This window comes from Ruditapes philippinarum, unplaced genomic scaffold (assembly GCF_026571515.1).
Source record: "Ruditapes philippinarum isolate M1 unplaced genomic scaffold, ASM2657151v2 ctg2_1_1_1_1, whole genome shotgun sequence".
NCBI lineage: Eukaryota > Metazoa > Mollusca > Bivalvia > Venerida > Veneridae > Ruditapes > Ruditapes philippinarum.
Window position 1 is genome coordinate 50006 of NW_026854799.1, and position 23941 is coordinate 73946.

General features: G+C 32.9%; 1 protein-coding gene across 4 annotated transcripts in view; it reads left to right on the plus strand.

The window, feature by feature from the left end:
* The window catches only part of LOC132741093 (epidermal growth factor receptor-like), a 212424-nt gene that overhangs the window by 44962 nt on the left and 143521 nt on the right, over positions 1–23941 (plus strand). For 2 of the 4 annotated variants that reach the window (XM_060729179.1, XM_060729187.1), the window contains exon 2: positions 20741–20858. The gene's annotated coding sequence lies outside the window, so the exon portion shown is untranslated. Of the gene's footprint in view, positions 1–1098; positions 1237–15596; positions 15645–20740; positions 20859–23941 lie in introns of those variants that run through there. The other 2 variants (XM_060729182.1, XM_060729181.1) reach the window with 2 other exon arrangements.

Sequence of the window (23941 nt, forward strand, 5' to 3'; positions counted from 1 at the left end):
TTGCCTACTTGGGCATTGAAGAATTATAACCTTTTCTAACAAATTATCTCAGGTGAGCGATTCGGTCTAAGAAATTTTCTCAGGTGAGCGATCTTTGGTCATCATGGCCCTCTTGTTGTGTCTTTTCGAAATGAGTTAATAAGGAATGTTACAAGTCTTGCGTAAGATATTGCATGATGTGTATTTTTGCATTATTATTCCTTGCTTCTTGCAACTTGTATGGCTGAATTTATGATAATACTACTCAAATTTCTTGCAAGCATAATAAATTAGTTTGATATGACCTGAAATTTGAATGTTTATATGTGATCTTATTTGGCTATAAAATTTCTAATGGCAGATGTTAAATTTGTGTTTTGAGTGGGCATAGAATAGAATTCAAGGATTATGGACGAGTCTATTAGTCTATGAATTTAGATAATGTTCTAAGTATAAATGTAAGGACTCTGGAATTAAATGTACATTCCACAGAATGTCTGCTTGAATCTGTAGATTAGTTTCAATTTCACCATAATTACAATGGTCAAACAAGTACTGAACACTTTAAGTCAAAGAAATTGGAAAGCATGTTATTATGTAAGGCAAGAGAAAATGTGTTGCTGTCAATTTGAGTCATATAGTTGAATGAATGCTCTTTCTGATGATTTGGTGTGAATGTACTTATGCCCTGCTTAAGTTTAGTTAAAGGATTTTAAACAAGGAGAAAAGAAGAAGAAAATAACTTTAATACTGCAAAATCATTATTATTCATGGGGCACTGATTTTCATGGTTTGCTTGGATAGGTCAGTCCATGAATTTAAGATCCAAAGAAATTTAATTTTTTCTACTGTAAGATTATTTTGCATTACATAATATTTTACATTTTACCCAGTCCAGGAATATAAGTACACATGAAAATGTTCTTTGTGAAAAAACCACGAAATATCATGTCCACGAAATCAAATGAATTCACAGTATGCAATAAATTAACTAGGTCTAAAGGCATTACATCAATGCATCAATGAAACATGCATCCAATTTATTTATGCATGGCAAAAGTGACATATCAAATACTAAGGCTGCTGACAATATTTTGCATTCTTTGCAGATGCTGGCTGATCTTCAGGGTGCTTCTTATATGGCTCTCAAGAGGTTTAAAGGGGCATAGACTTGCCGTTTCTTGCGTGTACAAACAAGTCTGTCCTTGAGTGTTGCTACAGCTCACTTTTCGTGAATGTGCTTTATGGAACTATCAGGTACTGTTGTCATATGGGGAAACAAAGATGTTACTTTATGAACCCACTTTCCAGTGGTCATAAGGCAAACACTTAAATACTTGGCCACCACTCCAATGTTTGTAACTACATGTACCTTGGATTTATTTCATTAAGAAAGGGACACCCACAACTGTTTTGTGTAAAATATTGCATGATATATAAACAAACAAGGTAACCCTGTTCGGGGCCTAAATTTTTTTTTAAATTGCATGATAAGAATATTGTATTATTGTTCTTATTATTTCTTGCTAGTTGCAACTAGTATGGCTAGTGTTATGATAATATTACTCAAATTTCCTGCAAGCATAATAAATAAGTTGGATATGACCTGAAATTTGAATGTTTATATGTGATCTTATTGGGCTATAAATTTCTATTGGCAGCTCTTGAAATTGTTTGCCTTTCTCCTTAGAGATTTATTTATGGACAGTGAAAATGTCATGGTAGTTTATTTTGCTATGTTTCCCATTTACAATTTATTGCATGGTTTTTATGCCATTTCATTGATACAGTATTTGATCAGTTATAAATGTGTTATTTATAATTAATGCCTAAGATTTTAAGTTTTTCAAGGTCATCAACATGAACTGCAAAGTTGTACTATTGATGCAATTTTATTTCAGATGACAAACCCTAGTAGGCCACTAACCTCTGGCAAGAGATCGCAAATCCTAATTAAGCGGACCCATATCGTTGGCAGAAATTTGAATTCTTATTATTTTTTTTGTGATATTGACTTTTTTTGTACTTAAATAAATACCCCCACACCTTTAAAGATCTTGTATGTTGTGATCAAAGTGGTAAACCACATTAAGTGAAATTATATATATGTACTTAATTATGCAAATAAAACAATTTTCAAACATTGAAGAATATGTAAAATATGTACTGCAAATATTTGTGCATGTAATAATGTAATCATTAAAATATATGCATTCATTTCTTATTGTAAAATTAATTGAGTTAAACTTTATAGAAAATAATTTTTTTATTACCTCCCTTTATTTACATGAAATGTTAAATTCGGTAATATCTTTATAAATAATGCTTTTTGGAACCTTCAATATTGATAAATCTTATTTGAGCATCATATTTATGATTTAAAACCATAAAAATTATGTTACAGGATCTTTAAAAAAATCCCTTTTTGTAACCATGGTTATCAGATTAAAAACTAATTTCTACATTTTGTTCATTATACCCCCAAAAACGAAGTTTGGGGGGGTATATAGGAGTCACCCGGTGGTCGGTCGGTCGGTCGGTTGGTCGGTCGGGCGGTCGGTCGGTCGGTCGGTCCAGACGTCCGTTGCATTTTCCTTGTCCGGAGCATAACTTGAAAACTAATGATTGGAATTCAATATAACTACACACAATGGACTAGCACATTGAGAGGAAGTGCAGTGCATAAGAACCATAACTCTATCTTGACTAATTACAGAGTTATTGCCCTTTGTTACTTTTCCTTGTCCGGGGCATAACTTGAAAACTACTGGTTGGAATTCAAAACAACTTCATACAATTGTCAAACACAATAAGGGGAAGTGCAGTGCACAAGAACCATAACTCTATCTAAAGTAATTACAGAGTTATTGCCCTTTGTTACTTTTCCATTCCTTTCTTTTGTCCGGAGCATAACTTGAAGACTAATGGTTGGAATTCAATATAACTACATACAATGGTCAAGCACATTGAGAGGAAGTGCAGTGCACAAGAACCATAACTCTATCTTGACTAATTACAGAGTTTATTGCCCTTTGTTTATTTTCCTTGTCCGGGGCATAACTTGAAAACTACTGGATGGAATTCAAAACAACTTCATACAATTGTCAAACACAATAAGGGGAAGTGCAGTGCACAAGAACTATAACTCTATTTAAAGTAAATACAGAGTTATTGCCCTTTGTTACTTTTCCATTCCTTTCTTTTGTCCGGACCATAACTTGAAGACTAATTGTTGGAATTCATTATAACTTAATACAATTGTCAAGCACATTTAGAGGAAGTGCAGTGCTCAAGAACCATAACTCCATCTTGACTTATTACAGAGTTACTGCCCTTTGTTACTTTTCCTTGTCCAGAGCATGACTTGAAAACTACTGGTTGGAATTCAAAACAACTTCATACAATGGTCAAGCACAATAAGGGGAAGTGCAGTGCACAAGAACTATAACTCCATCTTGACTAATTACAGAGTTATTGCCCTTTGTTACTTTTCCATTGCTTTTTTTTGTCCGGAGCATAACTTGAAAACTAATAGTTGGAATTCAATATAACTTCATACAATTGTCAAGCACATTGAGAGGAAGTGCAGTGCACAAGAACCATAACTCGATTTTGACAAAATACAGAGTTACTCGCCCTTTGATACTTTTCATTGTCCGGAGCATAACTTAAAACATACTGGTTGGAATTCAAAACAACTTCATACAATGGTCAAGCACAATAAGAGGAAGTGCAGTGCACAAGAACTTTAACTCCATCTTCAGTATTTATAGAGTTATTTATTGCCCTTTGTTTCTTTTGCTTGTCTTTCTGGACTTATTACAGAGTAATTCAATAAAACTTCATCAATGGCCAACTACATTGGAAGGAAATGCAACATACAAGAACCACAACTATCTTTAATTGCCCACAACCATAACTCTATATTTTAATTCTTTTACAAGGTATTCTGTTACTAGTAACATCCTCATTTCTGAAGTAGTCTTGTGGGGGTATTAATCACATTTAGTGATAGTTCTAGTTTAAATTGCTTCAGTTCATTGATCATTTGTTTAGAGCTTATATAATAAATTCAGCAAGGCATCTGTAAGAACAAGCATATTTTATCTCCTAATCTCCAATACATTACCATATCACCATGTTTACATTAGAGTGCAACCATCAATTACCAAACAATATGAACATGTAAAACTGTTCCATTATAATTTCTAATTTGTTCCCTTGTCTGTAGTTATTTCCTGTCCATTGATGAACAGGAAACAGGGTGACTATTTAACCTTATTGTGACCTGTAAATTAGTAGGATATCCTGATCATTCTTCTTGCACTTGACAAATGATCAATACTAGTTTTTAAAGCAGTCTTCAGCTTTTATTTTTTGTTGGAAAAATAATTCTGTATAGTTTCATACTAAAGCATTTCAGTAATTTTATTTTGGAAAAGTGCATTGATACATATCACTGTTAAGCCTTCTACAAAATGGGTCCCCTGAGAGCTATTTATAGCGTGTCTGTGACATTGTTTCTAAAAATAGAAAATCAGGAAACGAATTGTCTGCTTTGCTCAAGGGGTTTAATTATTCTTTATATATTTTATCAATGGCAAATTTCATTTTCTACTTTGTTTGTTTGTTTGTTTTTGGGTTTTACGTCACATCGACACAGTATAGGTCATATCGCCACGTTCCAGCTTTACTGGTGGAGGAAGACCTCAGGTGCCCTTCCGTGCATATTTCAGGCACGAACGGGCACCTGAGTAGAACCACCGACGTTCCGTAAGCTAGCTGGATAGCTTCCTCACATGAAAAAATCCAAAGTCCCTGTCGGGATTTGAACCCACAGAGGTGAGGGGCAAGTGGTTTGAAGACCTTAACCACTCGGCCATGGACGCCCTTAAACATTCGTTTTAATAATTAGTATATAATTGATTAGGTTGAAAATCAGATTTCAGTTATTTAGGGATTCAAACCCACAGCGGTGAGATGCATCATTTTCTACTTTAATTCTCATGATGAAATGATTTGTCTATAAATATAACATATTTAGCCTTTACATTAGCTGAAGGCCGCTGTAAACAACTTACTATTTATAACTATTATTCTGATACATTCTTATTTCCATATTCTAATGCTTTTGGTTTCTATAAAAATATAGTAACACACCTTAAATGTTTCAGAAAAATTATTTACACTTCACAGGATATTGACCTATTTATACCCCTACACAACAAAGTTGTAAGGGGGGTATACTGGAATCAGCTTGTCTGTCCAGCCGTCTCACCATCCCTCAGATTTCCATGGTCCGCCCAATAACTTAATAATCCTTTGGCGCAGAGTCTTCATATTTGGTATTGAGATTGGTCATGATTAGAGATGACCTTCTTCATTTTGAGGCCTCTAGGTCAAAGGTCAATGTCACAGGGGCCTTGCGTAAAAAAAAGCTTATCCACCTAATAATCCTTAGACCCACAGTCTTCATATTTGGCATGGAGGTGAGTCATGATTATTAGATGACCCTATAGATTTTGAGGTCACTGGGTCAAAGGTCAAGGTCACAGGGTGTTGACTAAATAAAGCTTGTCCACCCATTAACTTAAGATTCTTTTGACCCACAGTCTTCATATTTGAGATGGAGGTTGGTCATGACCATTTTGTAATCCCTTTTGATTTTGAGGTCAAAGGACAAAGTCAGAAGGGCTTTGACTAAAAAAAGCTTTTCTGCCCAATTACTTAAGAATCCTTTGACCCACAGTCTTCATATTTGGCATGGAGGTTGATCATGACAATTTTGTGACCCTTTTGATTTTTTAGGTCAAGGTCACAGGGGCGTTTAGTTCAAAAACTTTGTTCACTCAATGTCTTCATATTTGGTATTGAGGTTGGTTAAGACTAGTAGATGACCCCTATTGATATTTAGGTTACTGTGTCAAAAGTCAAGGTCACAGAGGCGTTAACTACAATAAGCTTGTCTGCTCAAATGCTTAAGAATACTTGTCCACAGTGTATTGATTTAGGCCTTTAAAATAATGTTTTATTCAGTCCTATGAACGTTTACAATTAAAATAAATTGTAACGATTAGAAAAAAAAACAGTTTTTTTTTTAGTTTGGCTGTAGCAAATTGAACCCTAGCCATACTGCATTTTACAGCAGCATTGCTGTGCTTTATGACTGCTGTTATAGGATGTTATATTAATTTGTGATCTTTAAAGACCTTTTAGCATGACATGAATGCTGGGTTTTTGTCTGAACCTATTCTGGTGGGTGGTTCCAATAATTCTACTTGGATGTTGTTAAATCACTCATGGGATGTGTTGCCTGCATTTTAGATTAGTCTTCTGACATCACTCTGCGATATAACTCTCATCCCTCAAAATTTTATTTTTTTTCAATTTCATTTGTTTTCTATTTTATGGCATCTTTTTTTTCCTTTTATTGGGTGGGGGTCTTTAATATCACGATCTCTAAGCATAATAAAAAGAATCTTTCAAATTGGAGGTTGATAATCAATCACAGTGGTGTGAATTATTACATTTTAGTCCATTTTAAATGTTGAATTGATTTTACTCAGGGACCAGTCTTGTTATTAGCAGGAAGGGGCATCCTTCAAGTTAATTGCATAATTATACATGTAGCTTGAAATTCACCATATGTCACATTTGCAGTATCAGAGTAACTTCAAACCATAAACCAAAGTAATAAATGTTGAATTCTTTTTAAATTATGGTGCTTAAAGAAGCATTTTTATCCCACTTTCCCCCATAACTGTGAAAATTTCATTAAAAATATTTATGAATTAAGTACAGCTGTGCATTTTTGTTTTTTATAAGATTACAAAAGGCCTTTTTTACATGTTATATATGATAATTGATTTATCTTTTTTTTGCAGCCTTTGTATTGTAATAGAAAAGAATAAAGTTGTGATTTGATGCCCATTTAATAGAAGTAATAGAATGTCTTAAATAAAAGAGAATTGTTTGTAATGGTATGGTGCAGTGTTAAGGATTTAAGTTCTTTTATAGATAACTCCATTATCTGGCAGTCTCCTAAATTTGATGTTGTGTAGGATGGTACAGAAATAGAACAGAGTATAATAGGATACTTTTATTAAACCATTTGCATTATCTTAACCTATTTTATTTTCGAGGCTTGTTTGTGTAGGGACTTTGGTTTGTACAGAATTTATTTTAGTTCGATTGTGTAGGAAGCTATGTAATAAGCTTATAGCAAACTTTCTAATCCGTTTCTGGAAACAACCTGTGAGTACTGAGCAATGAGCATAAAGTTTCTTGCTCAAGGAAACAATGGCTTGCCCCTGCATGACAGGGTTTGAACCAATGCTGCTAGTGATCATGACATTAGATTACTAGTCTGACATGTTGGCCACTGACAGCCATGTTGCCACTTGAATAGGGACATTGAATAGAAAATTATAAATTGGTGTAAAATGACAAAATGATTTTTGTATATTAGCTTAAATATTATGCATTTTGAATAAATGGGATTTTTCTTTCATTAAGTCTTGCTCATATTTATTATTCCATAACTGGCAAATGAAACAAAGACTGGCAGGAGTTATTGCCCTTTAATTCACTAAATGGGTGATCTTCGTAATACAAGGAATCATAAATAAATGTTTACAAAATATGACTTTAATTGATGAATATTGATATTCAGACAGAGTATGATATGCAACAACAGCAAACAATTGTTTTATGGAGTTGCTGCCCTTGATAACAAAATTGTTATAGGCTATAGCTGTGCCTGCAAAATTATTTGGTATTCTGAATGATTAATTAATGTACCTTGTATTGTTGAAGTTTTATCTTATGTGTATAGAAAAATTTTCCCTTAAGAAAGAAAACCCTGAAAGACAATGTAGTTGATATCCAGGTAATAAATCTTTTAGAGATATTTCCAAAGCTTGGCCTCTTTATATGGTTTTGGACATGATTATCAAATGAGTGAAGTTTAAACTATCTTAATTATACCCCCACAAACGAAGTTTAGGGGGGTAAATAGGAGTCAGCTTGTCAGTCATACGGTCGGTCGGTCAGTCCACTTCATGGTTACCAGACGATAACTGGAGTTTGGAATGAGGTATTGTAAGCAAACTTGGTATAAAGCAACTTATGTGAAAACCCTGGTTGGTATTGCATTTGGACCCCCTGGGGTCAAGGTTAAGGTCACCATTACAGGGATCATTCTGGTCAGGATTTTTAGTGAGAGATTTTCTCTCATTTGAGAAATTTTAATGAGAGAAATTAGATTTTCTTGAGAGATTTAATTTTCATGATGGGCGAGGTTAAAATATGAAAATTTCTAACTTTTTAAAATCATTATACATATAAACATTGTTTATCTAATGAGGATATAGCTGTAGCTGACTGTTTATTACAGTGATTTTTGTTTTCACTTTTTTGATTCACCCTATGCCTTTTCCTTTGTGAATTTTTAAACATGATAAAATTCTAATTATGAAAAATAAATATAACACTTTCATTCTGAAATATAAAAGAATTATACATGGATATCTACTACAACTATTATTTGCAGCCAATGTTCCTAATGGACAACACTGTACTGTACAGAAGTGATTGTTGAGATTTGAAGAATATTTTTTATAACCTTACATTTTGTTTTCTTTATGATTCTCTTCACACACCTCCCTCCATTAAAAAATGTTCATTGAATATGTGACCTGAACACATAATGACAAATATCTCCATATCCACAAATATAAACAATACCTAAAGTAATTTTTATTCATAAACATCATTTTTAGTGTTATAAAACACCTTTGAATAACACTCAGCTTCCTTTTAGTATTTTTTTTTTTAATCACGACATCGCGAAAATATGTGACAAATGAATATTTGTCTGTTTTCCGCTGAAACATTCACAATTCAAGCTGTTGCTGATTGCAATTATATAAAATTAAATACTTTTGTTCAATAAAAGAATATTTATTATCGGCTATTTCATCAGGAATCGTAAAACAAAATTTTTTAATTTGTTCTTTACGGCAAAATTTACCGTGGTTGATGTGACATTTAGAAGACAAATTTTACCGATATTTGGTTTTGACATGTCCATTTTTATGTTAGTCTGTGTCATACAATTTTTATTAAAATCAATTAAAAGTGTTATGTGTAAATTCTCAACTTACAGATAGATAAAGGTTACAATAGCCATCATACCGTATTTCTGTACGGTGAATTTGCGGTCTCTGATCGGCAATTATTTTAGGCTAAATAATTCAAAGTGTTGGACTACTTTTTGGAGTTTTTTTTACACCGATTTCATTAATAAACAATTTGAAATTAAATTCTTGATGGGAATCGTAAATTTTTCATCATATTTTTGTGTGATTTTAGCATTCTATAGATTGTGGTTAGACATTTTCCGGCTCAAATTGCCGTTTGAGATTTTCTCTCATTTCACAAATTTCTCTGAGATTTTGGTGATTTTTTTTGCGAGAAATCGCGGAAATCGAATGATCCCTGCCATTACTAAAAATAAAAAACTGGTTTCCGTACAATAATTGGAGTTAGGAATGAGATATTGTAATCATACTTGGTGTACAGCAAGCTAATGTGAAGACCCTATTTAATACAGCATTTGGATCCCCTGGAGTCAAGGTCACTGTTACTAAAAATAGAAAAATGGTTTCCTGACAATAACTAGAGTTTATAAGGAATGATTATGAGATATTATAATCAAACTTGATGTATAGCAAGTTTGTGAAGATCCTGGTTTGGATTACAATTAATTGAAATAATTCTTTGAACACAGTTGATACTAAAAATCATTTACTATAGGTTGAGTTCAAAATTTTCTCTAGACTACTTATTTTTCAAAAAGTCAAAGTTGCTGGTGGGGGTATTATATAATCACCTTCAGTGATAGGTCTAGTTGTTATTGAAAAGAATACTGTCCTGTTTTGCTTTTGTTCTTCAATTAGCAAACATGTGCAAATTGTACCCATAGGTTTTACATACATTATAAGTATAAAGCTTTATATACATAGTTACTTAACAGTGCACATGTAAATGAAACATACAGAAGATTTGTGCTTGCTTAGCTCAACATCAGACCATCAGATTAGTGATACAGGAGTTGCTGGTTTGATCCTTAAGGACAAAAGTTTGGCATGTGATTGTAGACATAATTATTGAGTCTATAATTATCATTTGCCTCTCTTTACTTATTCAGAAATCTTTTGTTAATATGTGGAAAAGGTTTGTTATATTTTCAATGAATTATTGATTTGCATCATTGAAAGAAAGGATATCTATTAAGGAATTGTTTCAGTATTTAGTTAAAGGCCCATCATGCCCCAGAAATTTTAATTTCATTTTAATTTCTCAAATCTTTTTTTTTTTTTTTTTTTTTTTTTTTTGGTATTATTTTATTGTTTCCAACAAGTTATTCATTGGCCAGTATATTATTTGAACTGTCTATACTTGAGCACATGTTTTGCTATCAGTTTGTGTAAAGTGTTATAACTGGTATCAGGAACATTATAAATTTTATTCTCTATGAATGTCCCTTTTGGTGTTTGTTTTTTATGTATTTTTATTGGTTTTTAATCAACTTGGCAGTGTGGAATTGATCCTAGGGTCGCTGTTAATAGCTGACGAGCCTTCAATGGGTTTGTACAAATGCAAATATGGAGAAAAAAAATCTATTGCACAGACTCCATAATATTATTAATGTTCCCGCTATGCAATAAACTAATATAACATAGTCAAAAAAAAAAGTATGTATGTGACCTTAAATGATATGTCAACATATTTGTTATAATGATGTACCTATGTCTATACAAGTTATGAAATTAAATTCTGTTCTGTTCTGTATTTTTGGCTTGATAATCAAGCAAAGGTTAAATAATCATTCAGGTTTTATAAAAAACCAGTTAACTGTTTCCCTACTACATGTTTACAAGTATATATCATCAATTCATGACTTACTGCACCTTTGTTCTGTCTGAATTGTAACTCTTATAGCATTTAATTCTCTCATAGTCCTTGGAACAGGTCGTTCAAGTTATTTATCGTTAAAGTTATTTTTGTACCACTGAAATGAAATGACAATTTTTCATTTTGGTTTAGAGAGAAGGAAATAGCTTTTTTTTGAGTAATTATAGACCTGTGACAGTGCAAACTATTACAGGATTTGCATACTTTGAAATATATCTGATTCCTAATAAGAAAACAGTTAAGAGGATTTCCGTACAAGAATGATGTAAAAATAGAACTCCATATAAACATGCCTTTAATATCCTGAATATTTTACTGATAGACAGTGGGATTTTTTGAAGATTTTTGTCATGTGAGGGCTAAGTGCTTCATGATTATAATGGAACAATTTAAAATGTGGAAGTCTTGTCTTATTCCCTATCTGTTTGATGAGTTTGCCTTCAAAGAGAATGCTTTATTTTAATCACACAAGCAGTTTTTGATAAGCTTTGACGTTTTCATTTCCTTTGTTGATATTAAGGGATTACTCAGCAATGTTTTTTTCTTTTTTAAGTGGACACTGTGTTCATGTAATTCTGATTGCAATGCTAAATTTTTCACAGCACTTTTACATGACATACCATCCAGATGATCCTGACACATGGCTTACATGAGATACCATCCTGACACATGGCTTACATGACATACCATCCTGACACATGGCTACATGACTTACCACCCTGACACATGGCTTACATGACATACCATCCTGACACATGGCTTACATTATTTACCATCCTTTCATGTGGTTTACATGTCATACTATCCTGACACATGGCTTGCATAACATACTTTCCTGACACATGGCTTACCATCCTGGCACATGACTTACCATCCTGACACATGGCTTACATGACATAATATCCTGGCACATGGCTTACCATCCTTTTACATGGCTTACATGACATACCATACTGACACATGGATTACATGACATACCATCCTGACACATGACTTACCATCCTGACACATGACTGATATGCCATACTATCCTAACACATGGCTCACATGAAATGCCATCCTGACATATGGCTTAAATGACATACTTTCCTGACACATGGCTTACATGACTTACCATCCTTTTACATGGCTTGCATGTCATACCATCCTGACACATGTCTTACATGACATACTTTCCTGACACATGGCTTACATGACATACCATCCTGACACATGACTTACATGACATACCATACTGACGCATGGATTACATGACATACTATCCTGACACATGGCTTACATGACATACTATCCTGACATATGGCTTACATGACATATCATCCTGACGCATGGATTACATGACATACTATCCTGACACATGGCTTACATGACATACTATCCTGACACATGGCTTACATGACATACTATCCTGACATATGGCTTACATGACATATCATCCTGACGCATGGATTACATGACATACTATCCTGACCCATGGATTACATGACATACTATCCTGACACATGGCTTACATGACATACTATCCTGACATAGGCTTACATGACATACCATCCTGAAATATGGCTTACATGACATACCATCCTGATACATGGCTTACATAACATACCATCCTGACACATGGCTTACATGACATACCATTCTGACACATGGCTTACATGACATATCATCCTGACACATGGCTTACATGACATACCGTCCTGAGACATTGCTAAGTCCTAGAACTTCACTTGCAATTTTTAATGCCAAGCGAAGAATTTGCTTGTGTCTTTTATAATGGTCAGTAGTGGTATGACCTTGTCTCCAAGGAAACCTTACATTTTTTACAGTATTATTTGTGGAGCAGCTATTGTATCTAGAGCAGTTGTATAGTCATGAGACCTAAATGGCAAGGAAAGTCTGATTGTACCAAAAAACATAGTCTTGCTTAGCAAATAACTGGAATAATTTATATTGTAAGTTCTTATTGGTTGATAAGGCTGTCACTTGATAAGATGTTTCTCTGCATCAGACAAATGCATTTTCATTTTACTCATGTATTTTTAACACAGACTCAAATATTCACAAATTAATGGAGGCATTTACATTAACCCTTAGCCTTCTGACTGCAACAGCATCTACTAATGTGACTTGTGCAGACTAAAATCTGAGTCATCCACTATTCTGGCAGTACATAATTATTTTTAAAAATGAAAGATTGGATGGTAGGATACTGGACTTTTGTATCACACTTATGTTGATGGCATTCATCAGAATGGTATATAAAATTATTCTATACAATGTTTGTGACATGACCTGATATAAATTAGTTCAATATATTCAATGATCACTTGTTTAGAGCAATATAATTCCAGGTTCATTTGCATTAACTTACAGCTTCAAACTTCCACACAATAGTTCATCATCATGTCAGGCTTGGGAAATTAGTGATAGCATAAGGACAGGCAATAGACTATGAAATTTTGGGATGACGCTAGACCTGATTCTCATTGGTGATTTAATTTAGTGTATAAAATGCTATATTTGGACTTGTTCTTTATTTGGATGATAAAGAATATTACTTTTATTTATAAAATTGAATGTACTTATACATTAAAGGCAATTATTTGATTAATTAATTAATTAATATTTCATTAATTTTAAGCTAGGATATATAAAAAAAATCTAGTTAAATATAAAATTGTTAAGGAGAAAGTATTGGTGTCTTAAAGGGACTTCATTGAGATTTTTTAACATGACGGGACTGGAAATAATATTTGGATATTAGTATTCCATTAGATATACGTCTACATTGATAACTTGCAAAATTTCACTTTTTTTCCAGTATATTTGTGAAAAAAAAACAGCCCAAATTTGAAAAGCGTTTTAACACTTTTGATGCTAATAAGGCTAAATATACCACAAAAAGTATGATGTTTAATTCATTTCTTAGTCTATTTTTTATTTATCTTTTGCATATCCTCCTGTTTAAGTGCCCCAGTTGGTCTATGTAAGAATTTCAAATTTTATGTATGTAGGCATTTGGACTGCAGTGGAGTTCCTTTAAATTTAAAATGCCAATTTTATATAATAAACATGATTGTGGCTTAATCTGATGACACATTTATTAACTCACCTGAGCACAAAGTGCTTAGTGCTCAGTGGTGAGCTTTTAGGATGGCAAGCTGTCTCTTGTTTGTCGTTGTCCACAATTTCTTTAAACATTATCTCCACCTAAACTACATTATGGATTTTGATCAAACTTAACAGATCCTTATATGCAGCCGGAGCTGTATAGAAGTTATATAAATGGTTCCTGTTTGATGCATAAGTAGGTCACAGGAGCTAAAAATAGCCTTGAAAAATGAAATCTTTAAAAAACTACAAGGCCTACAACTACAAGCTTGTTGGGAGGGGAATTGTCTGGGATTCCAAAATTGACACAATGTGATTGTTACGTTTGTTTTGAAGAATTGTGATTTTTTTCTTGTTTTATGATCTCAGGTGGGTGATCTTGGGCCAACTTGGTCCTCTTGGTTTAAGTACATTTTAGCTTCTTTATAAATAATATTTTGTAGGAGCAAGATGCTTTTGATTTTGAAATATAAGGGTGCAATTCATTAAATTGAAACTCCTTTAGATGTACCGTTGGGTAATAAAAGACCAATTAAGATAAGGGATTAAAACACTCCTTTGTTCATGCCTGAAGGTAAAGAATTCTGTGTGTATATATGAAATATTGCTTTCTGGTTCTTTTTATATCTTTATATAAAGATATAGCTTACAGAGTATTTCATTATATCTTGACATTTAATAGCAGTTCCAGTAATGTAGTCCATGTTTTATCAAGATATATAAGTAAGCATCATCTAATTCAATCTTCCCCAATCTTGTATGTTAAAGTATCCTCAGATACTGAGCTCTAGCCAGCAGATGTGTGCCAAAGCCAAGGGCGGAACTGTCAAAGATTAAAAAAATGAAATAAATATTAAAGCACCTAGCTCATTGATGAGGTCTAAAATAATTTTCATTCTATCCCCTTTTTGAAAAATGAGGGAAACTTATTTATAAGATTATTAGATGTGTAAGCAATATGGGGCACTTACACTGTGGGATAAAGGGAAATACTGAAAAATATTAGGAGATATTTTGGAGACAATGGGAGCATCTGAATGATGGCGGGAGACATTGAAAGACTAGGAGATGTTGCTACACAGTGAAACAATAGACAATGGGAGACAAAGAAAGCCATTGGAAGAAACTAAAATATAATAGGAAACACCAAAAGACATTGTTTTATAAACTAACAATAGAACAATGGGAGATACTAATAGACAATGGGTAATAAAAGACAATAGAGAACACCTAAAGACAAGGGGAGACATTATTTAGTCAGAGACACTGAAAAGTCATTTGTGAAACATAAAATAACGATGAGCACTGTTTGTGAAAAAAAGAGATAATTGTTGAGATAATTGTAAAAAAAAAGAGAATTTTTCAGCAGAATAAATCTATGTCAGTTTCAAAGTTAGAGTGATCACCTTTAAACATACTGTAATAAAAAAATCTATGATAAGTGTTGATAAAAGTGCAAAAGTTGTTTCCCTTTGATTTAAAAAACCATTCAGAATTGAAGAAGGGAAAAGTTGTTTCCCTTAGATTTAAACAAACATTTAGATGAAAAAGGGAAGACAGCATTCTTCAAAGCAAAAGTATTATTAAGAGTGTTATTCATTTCAAAATAATCTGTAAATAGTCAAAACAATGAAGTTAAGATAAAGATTTCAACATTTTTGTAAAACATATTTATTTAATCTGTCAATAAATCAAGTTTCTATTTTGTCATCAGTTTTCACGACCCATGAATTTGCAAATATCATATGCAGTGACTTTTTATTTATTCACAAACTTACCAATTAAATATTAAATATTTTAAGACAATTTTTAGTTCTTAGCATTTTTTCGCTATTAATGCACACAACTCATTAAATTACCATTTGAAAGAAAATAGTTTGTGAACAAAACATTTTCATGAGGGAAGGATTCATAATAAGTAATTTTAATAAAGTTAAAATGGCTAGATCTGATGCTCTGTCCCTTGAAACAGATTGTGGTGACAATTTATCTTCATTTATTTTACAGCATTTATCCAAGATGAACAATTGAGTCTCGTAATCTAAATTTTTATATTTCTATACAGGTTGTTTGTTAGCATATTAAAGGATAGTCTGTTATGTCGGAAACTATCTTTTATAAGCTGATGTTATGTTTATTGTAACCAACTATAAATGGAAATTATCTTATCTTAGTAGACCTTCTTTACTTTATCAGTAGCATTAATTAGTTTATTGCTAATACTTATAATGAAGACTTAAACACAAACCAATGAATGTATATGGTCCTTTGACTATTTTGGATTTTTTTTTAGAATAAGGGATATGCATGACTGTTTTGTTTAGCCTTAAAGTCGGTCTGCAACTAGGTTTCAGGCATTTTTCCAATTTTAGCTAATATCTGTTTCTAAAGAAAAGTTGAGCTATTATGATCCCTGCAGTGTGTTGTCGTTGTCGTGGTTATACAAAACTATTGTAGTCCATTATTCAAATATTTCAAAAGGTATCGAGCTGAAGCTTAGAATACTTGTTTATCATGACAAGGTGCAGTTGTTAGACAAGGGACATAATTTTGAAAGCAATAGTTTAAGAGTTATGCCCCTTTTGAACTTAGAATTTTTAACAAAAAAGCAATAACACTGCATTGTGTGCTCTTGTCTAAAGTAGTTTTTTTCACAAGTTGATAATGAGTTGTGTAACTTTTTGATTTTTCATATTCTGTGGTTATGCCGCTTTTTAATTCTGATCATTATTTACGGTTTATTTGGTGTTGTAGAAAAAACTTGCAGAAAGGTTAACTGGCATGTTTGTGAAGGAATGCAACCTGAATCTTAAATCAAGGCCTGTTTTAGATATGAACATCTCAATTTACCTGCAGTGACGTTATAGAGAATTTAACTCATTAAATTTATTGGAAGAATAAATTGTTTTTTATGATTATTTATGACATTGTTGTGATTTTGTTACCGATGGTTGTAATCTTTATCAAAGCGGTATCAAGGAGGGACCTTCCTTTTACACATTTTATCAGCTTCGCCTCAATTTACACAAATTGAATCAGATGTGATTTACCTTTTTGTTAAAGATATATGTTTATTTTACATATTATATTATGATAAGACTATAAGATGCATGATTTGTCTGAGATAAATCTTTATTACATATGATTATTTTATTCTGATAACAAAAGTGATAAATTATTTGTTTATGAATATATGACATATTAATTGATAATAGTTCTTTGATATCTAAAGGTGGGTCAGTCAATTTTGAATTTCTAGATCATTTATCTCTTTGCATGAAAATCATATTTCATGGTACATTTGATTACTGATATATATTTTATTATATGAATGTCTTCGTCACAAATAGATAAAGAAAATGCTCAGGTGATTGCAGCACAAGTTAAACATTATTTCAATAATGTTTCAAAATGTGATAAGTCTTTAAGTATTATTGGGTATTAATGTCACATCCTAAACACACAATGTTCATAATGGTACATGTTCCAGTTTAATATATGGATGGAGAAAAGTCCTCTGAGGACTTTATTTCTATGGGCACAGATGTAAAACACCTTTCCGAAAGTATCTGAGAAAAACCAAAGATGAAGGGAATCAAACCCAAAGCAGTGAGGGGCAAGTGGTTTGAAGTCAATGACCTTAACCACTTGGCCACGGACGTCCCCTTCAAAAGATGTAATCTAAGATCTTTAAGTAACTATTCTTGCAAATAAAATTAAAATTTTTAACCTATTTCCTTAAGCATATCAATAATTCATTATGAGATAGATATATTGCATTGGAGTGCAGAAAATATTGTGAGGTTATTATGAATTGTAAGTACAATACTATTGGATGACTTCACACCTGTCAAAACTATATTGGACAAGACACTATAGTAAAGTTTATATTTTATAAGGTGTGAAGTAAATAAAGATACAGACTAAATTGCCCTTGTGACCAGGTGTTTTAATCGACTCTGTCAGTAGCAACTGCTGAAAATTCCACAGATCATTTTCTCTCTATATTTTTAATGAGATGAAGTTTCCGTAATATCATAATGATTCGAATCATTGAGCTATTTAGATAAAATCGTACATTTTGATATATCATGTCTGCAACAGACTGTGTCCCGTAGGCTTGTCAATGAAATAGCATATAATGTGACAATAAGATCTGTTGTAAAATGATGATTTTCTTACCATGCACCATTTGATTTATGATGACAATATGCCATAAAAGATTCCCAGGTAGGGTTACACAATTTAAAATAGAATCTCAATAACAACATGCATTCTCGTAAAATTTCTGTAATATGTACGGCTTTATTGTTGAAAGATAATCAGATAATTCGCTATTTTTTGTTTAATTACGATTTCATTGTGTATTGTGGGTGAAATTATTCTTATCCAACAAAACCATTCAATATTAATGACTTCTTTGTATATTCTATAAAGTTTTATCAGTATTTTTTGTAGTTTATATAAAATCCATTTAGAATTTGGCAAAACTGTACGGCTATAAAATACATCATATCTAGATAAATGATCTTGCTTTAAGTGTTTTTGTGTTGTCTTTTTGCCTGTCTTGAAAGTTCCACTAAATGGATATTGTAAAAGAATAAATGTTTTAAGAGACAGGTCTTGTAATGGAACCTGAACAGTGTATACATAATATAAGCGAAGAAAAAGCGGGCAAGAGAATGGGTTATAAGCTTGAAGTATTGACTATAATAGTAAGTCCGTTCAAGATGTGACTGATGATAGAAATAAAACAATAATCAAAGGTCTGAGTGTACTGTCAGAAGCAATAGTAATAATATCATAAAATTGTACAAAAATATTGTTATATTTTTTTTTGTGCGGTATTACGGGAAACTGTATCATTATTTTGTGAACTGCAATTCAGGAAATAGAAATGTCACAATGTCTGTTTAATAAGCTTTTTGATGATATGTAATTTGTAGAACAACATTTAAATGTTTATATCATTTGGAGCAACATCATTAATTTAAGTAACATAAGTTTTGGAATAGGAGCAAAGGTAAATATATATATTGGTCATTTGAAACATTTTAGTAATGTAGATGGTATTTTAGGACAATATAATTACAAAGCAGTCACTTTGAATATTTATATGCAGGTACAGAATCAAACATTGTGTTATTTACAAAATCAAACACTGTGTTATTTTGAAGGATATGGTACAGAATCAAAGATTGTTTTATTTTGAAGGATAGGGTACACAATCAAACATTATGGTATTTTGAAGGATAGGGTACAGAATCAAAAGTTATGTTATTTTGAAGGATATGGTACAGAATCAAAGATTGTTTTATTTTGAAGGATATGGTACAGAATCAAAGATTGTTTTATTTTGAAGGATATGGTACACAATCAAACATTGTTATTTTGAATATGGTACAGAATCAAACATTGTTTTATTTTGAAGGATTTGGTACAGAATCAAACATTACGTTATTATGCTCCCCGAAAAATTTTGGGGGAGCATATAGTCGCCGGGTTGTCCGTCTGTCTGTCAGTATGTACGAAGGTCAAGGTCACAGCATGACCTTGAAGCAAAATCGTGTCAGGCCAATAACTTTGTTATTTGAAGTTGGATTTTACAACTATTTCCCAGAAATGATCACCATATTGAGACGATGTGTTGTGCGCAAATTTGGGTTGCTACCTTGAAGGTCAAGGTCACAGCATGACCTTGAAGCAAAATTATGTCAGGCCCATAACTTGGTTATTTGATGTCGGATTTTACAACTATTTCACAGAAATGATCACCATATTGACACGACGTGTCGCGAGCAACATTTGGGTCGTACTTTGAAGGTCAAGGTCACAGCATGACCTTGAAGCAAAATCGTGTCCGGCACATAACTTCGTTATTTGAAGTTGGATTTTACAAGGTCACAGCATGACCTTGAAGCAAAATTGTGGCCGGCCAATAACTTTGTTATTTGAAGTTGGATTTTAGAAACTATTTCACAGAAATGATCAACATATTGAGACGAAGTGTTGTGTGCAAGTAGATAGATAGATCTAATTGAGTAGAAGTGCAGTGCAAAGAAAAGTAACTCTGCATTGCCTAAGTTTGGAATTATCACACTTTGAACTGTGTCTGGGACATAACTCTGAAATTACAAAAGATATACCTTTCTGTGTCCAAATCCTAGTCGGAGAGCATCTCCCAGTTCAACCGGCTCTTGTTTTGAATGATATGGTACACAATCAAACATTATATGTTATTTTGAAAAACAGGTAACAGAATCAAACATGGTATTTTGAAGGATATGGTACAGAACATTATAATCCGGACATTGTATTCTGCTTGAGATCTTAAAGCAACATAATAATATTTTGATATGTGGCAGTTGTCTTAGTTTTAACAGTCATTTTGGAGCATTTATTTGTAGGTTTATAATATTGGAAGAGGGGAACACAAGTGTTTGATACTTTCTAATTTTGTAACATTTATTAGAAGGTATAAGATATTTGGGAGGGACAGTCAGTGTAACTACTGAGATCATGATCAATGTCTGAAGGCAAGCACAAGTGTTCTAAGAGCCCCAGTGATTATAAATGAGTCATTTTAGTTTAATTAATTGTCATTTCATTAATCAATCTGATTTTCTTGATAGGCAGGAAAAAGAGAGGCCTAACATAAATTTTCTCTTTTCAGGTTATGTAATTAAAGCAGTTATTTGCAGACAGTGTAATATGAAGATGTTATCTGAGTGTCTGCAAAATCATGATGATAAAAAGCTGCATCATGAAGATGCCGGAGGAAAAATGGAAAGGTAATTGATTTTAATTAGATAGGAAGGGAGTGGGGGTACTTATAGATTCCAAGTTAAAAAGTCTATAGTGAACTGATTGACAAAAAACATCAATCTTATAAGGTGTAACTCACCAAAAGGTATTAGAAGCAGAGAAATATGTTTGCTGATTTTACCCCATGTGGTATTTTGGCTTTTCTGCCAAGAAAATACCAAAATCTTGTTGTGTCTTTGTTTTCTTACTTTTTCTCAAACATGCTTAGGGATGACAAAATCAGGTAAAAAGGCGTAGGGATGACAAAATCAGGCAAAAAGAGCTTTGGGATGACAAAATCAGGCAAAAAGAGCTTAGGGATGACAAAATCATGCAAAAAGAGCTTAGGGATGACAAAATCATACAGAAAGAGCTTAGGGATGACAAAATCTGCCAAAAAAGCTTAGGGATGACAAATTCATGCACAAAAATTCAGGGATGGCAAAATCTGGCCAAAAAAGCTTAGGGATGACAAAATCAGGCAGGAAGGCTTGGGGATGACAAAATCGGGCAAAAAAAAGCTGATGACAAAATCAAGCATAAAAAAGCTTAGGGATTACAAATACAATGACATCAGGTTGGTGACAAAATCAGGTAAAAATGCGATGCATATAAGACTACTGTTGTTAAAATCTATTCCTTCACTGCATGTGAGAAAGTAACCTTTCCAGCTAGATCATTTATTATGGGATTGTTAATTTCACACAAACCTGAAATCTTGTAATTAAGGTCATTCTGTGTCCGAAGGTGAATGCTGGACAGTCTTATCTTACTGCACCCCTTCCGCCTGCCACCCCTCAAGTCCCTCCCCCCACACACACACAAAATGAAAAAAAAACAAACAACAAAACACAAAACATTTGGTTTGAACATTTTGGAGTTGAGAAACTGAAGTGTCTGAAATAGTATAATAATTATACAACGGTGCCAGACAATGAATGAATTGTATTTCACCACAAGATGACAATGCCATTGTAAACAAGGTGCTAAATCATTTCCAATATTCTTCAAAACAGGACAGATGATATGAAAATTTGATATGTGAAACATGTATAGATAAGCTGATCTTATTTACTTGATAACTTTAACAGCAGGTGATATGCCATGGCATACAAGATTATACGCATGGGTAATAAAGTGGAACGAGCACACGCCATACTCGCATGCCTTATTGCACATTTACAATTTGCTCATTTTTCCAACGCACTGCGCAGGTGACTAAGTTGTGAAATTCACTCTCATTTAACACATGAAAAATGAGGACAAATTTAAATGGCTAGATGTAATAAGATATCTTGCATTTAAAAACTGACGTGTTTGTAGCATGACTTTGATACTGATACTTAGGAAATATTTTAAAGGTAAAACAAAAATATAAAGCCTATTTGTTGCCTTTCAACTTAAGTGTAGTGTCATATACATGAATCAGGATTCCAGGTCAAAGGTCAAGGCCACACTTAGAGGTCTTAAGAAAACACTGGTCTGGAGCAAAATTTCTAAAACTTGGCACAAAATTTGTTAACCACAGTGAGGTGAATGCCACTTTTTTATGACAAGGTAAAGTTTACGCATACAGGTCCAAAAAAAAGTATATGTACCGACTATTTAGTAATCATGAATTGTTCGATTTGATATCAAGTGTTTCAGAATTGAACATTGTGGTATTTTGAAGGGTATGGCAGATGCTTTTAGCTTAGTTTGTCGTATCATCGTACAATGTCCTGCAAAAGAAGCTGGAATGTCTATGATTGACGGAAGCCAAGGGTTCTCAAGAAAAAATTAATATGAATATATTGGGTTATTCACCGCTTACAGACACTCCTATTAAGTCATCAGGTAATCTTAATTGAAAATCAAAACAAACTGTGCAAAAAACTAAACCTATTATATCTTTTTATCTATTGACATGCATGTCATACTGCTTCATTGAGATTTAATGCAATTTATTATGAAGTTATATGAGAAAGATTTTGTCATGTGAATAAACAGTCATAAAGATTTGAATAAACATCTAACTATTGATTCTAACTTAATTAACATGCAGAATGCTTACAATTAACTTATGATGACATATCTGGTATGCAAGAATGATTAGAGATACAGACTGGGCAGTGCTTTCTTACTGAAAGACAGTGGTTTTATCTTGTTTACTGAATGACAGTGGTTTTATCTTGTTTACTGAATGACAGTGGTTCTATTTTGTTTACTAAATGACAATGGTTCTATTTTGCTTATTGAAGGACAGCAGTCCTATCTTGTTTACTGAAGGACATTGGTTCTATCTTGCTTACTGAAGGACAGCCGGTCTGTATCTTGTTTACTGAAGGACAGTGGTTCAATCTTGTTTACTGAATGACAGTGGTTCTATCTTGCTTACTGAGGGAAAATGGTTTTATTTTGCTTACTGAATGACAGTGGTTCTGTCTTGCTTATTGACTGACAGTGGTTCTATCTTGTTTACTGAAAGACAGTGTTTCTATCTTGCTTATTGAAGGACATTGTTTCTATCTTGCTTACTGAAGGACAGTGATTTTATCTTGCTTATTGAGGGACAGTGGTTTTATCTTGCTTATTGAAGGATGGTGTTTTTTTTCTTGCTTACTGAAAGATAGTGGTTCTATCTTGCTTACTGAAGGACAGTGATTCAGTCAGCTTGCTTACTGAAGGATGGTGGTTTATTTTGCTTACTGAAGGATAATGATTCTATCTTGCTTACTTAAGGCCAGTGGTTCTTTATCTTGTTTACTGAAGAACAGTGTTTTTATCTTGTTTACTGAATGACAGTGGTTCTATCTTGCTTATTGAAGGACAGCGGTTCTGTATCTTGCTTACTGAAGGACAGTGGTTCTGTCTTGTTTACTAAATGACAGTGGTTCTATCTTGTTTACTGAAGGACAGTGGTTCTATCTTGCTTATTGAAGGATAGTGATTCTATCTTAAGGATAGTGATTCTATCTTGCTTAGTGAAGGACAGTGGTTAGTTATATCTTGCTTATTGAAGGACAGTTGTTCTATCTTGCTTATTGAAGGAATATATGGTGGTTTTTTCTTGCTTAGTGAAGGACAGTGG